This window comes from Lissotriton vulgaris, chromosome 8, assembly GCF_964263255.1.
Source record: "Lissotriton vulgaris chromosome 8, aLisVul1.2, whole genome shotgun sequence".
Lineage (NCBI taxonomy): Eukaryota > Metazoa > Chordata > Amphibia > Caudata > Salamandridae > Lissotriton > Lissotriton vulgaris.
This window is the reverse complement of record NC_141696.1, coordinates 1,528,339,079-1,528,340,375: the sequence shown is the minus strand read 5'-3', so window position 1 is coordinate 1,528,340,375 and position 1,297 is coordinate 1,528,339,079. Positions and strand designations below refer to the sequence as shown.

The 1,297-nt window shown below is 38.0% G+C and overlaps 1 non-coding gene across 1 annotated transcript; it reads left to right on the top strand.

The window, feature by feature from the left end:
• Positions 1-968: 968 nt before the first annotated feature.
• On the top strand, positions 969-1,041 carry TRNAF-GAA (transfer RNA phenylalanine (anticodon GAA)). Its single transcript has one exon. It is a non-coding gene; the product is annotated as a tRNA-Phe (tRNA).
• The last annotated feature ends 256 nt before the right edge of the window (positions 1,042-1,297 follow it).

Below are 1,297 nucleotides of genomic sequence, written 5' to 3'. Positions count from 1 at the left end.
ACATAGACTTTGCTTTATATCCTCCTTCTAAACTTGCTTCCACCTCTCTTACCTTCAGGTTTGACAATGAATATTTCCCATTTCATGCTTTTTTGTAAAGTAAACTCTTGTCTGCATTACCTTCCACTTCCCCTTGAACACATATGTCAGTAGTCAGATGACATTGCTTACCTACTCATGCCAAATACGTCTCGGTAATATAGTGCTAGTCCATTCGGAGTTAAAAAAAAAGAAATGACCTAACCTGGATCCCAAAAATATTATTTACCCATTGCACCAGTTAAGTGCGGAATGATACAGGACTCCTTAAAACATATCTCTACCATATGAGGTTAAAAATCCAGGTCCTGCATCTATTTTGTTAAATGGTTCAAATTAAAGTATGAAGACCCCAGCGCTCAGTTGGGAGAGCGTTAGACTGAAGATCTAAAGGTCCCTGGTTCAATCCTGGGTTTCGGCACAGTTGAGAGGTTCCTTGCTTCTAACGAAATAGATCTTGGAATCAGCTTTAGTACTTTTTTCTCTATCAACATTTTTATCAACTGATCTACAAAATGATCAATTCAACATAGACTTTGCTTTCTGTCCTCCTTTTAAACTTTCTTCCACCTATCTTGCCTTCAGGTTTGACTATGAATGTTTCCCATTTCGTCCTTTTTTGTTAAGTAAACTCTTGTCTGCATCACATTCCACTTCCCCTTGAACACAGATGTCAGTAGTCAGATGACATTGCTTACCTACTCATGCCAAATATATCTGGGTAATATAGTGCTAGTCCATTCAGAGTTAAAAAAACAACTACCTAACCTGGATCCCAAAAATGCTATTTACCCATTGCACCAGTTAACTGGGGAATGATACAGGACTCCCTAAAACATATCTCTACCATATGAGGTTAAAAATCCAGGTCCTGCATCTATTTTGTTAAATGGTTCAAATTAAAGTATGAAGACCCCAGCTATCAGAAGGCCGAAATAGCTCAGTTGGGAGAGTGTTAGACTGAAGATCTAAAGGTCCCTGGTTCAATCCCAGGTTTCGGCACAGTTGAGAGGTTCCTTGCTTCTAACAAAATAGGTCTTGGAATCAGCTGTAGTACTTTTTCTCTATTCATCAAATTTTTTCAAACTGATCTACAACACAATAAATTTAACATAGACTTTGCTTTATGTCCTCCTTCTAAACTTGCTTCCACCTCTCTTACCTTCAGGTTTGACAATGAATATTTCCCATTTCATGCTTTTTTGTAAAGTAAACTCTTTTCTGCATTACCTTCCACTTCCCCTTGAACACAGATGCA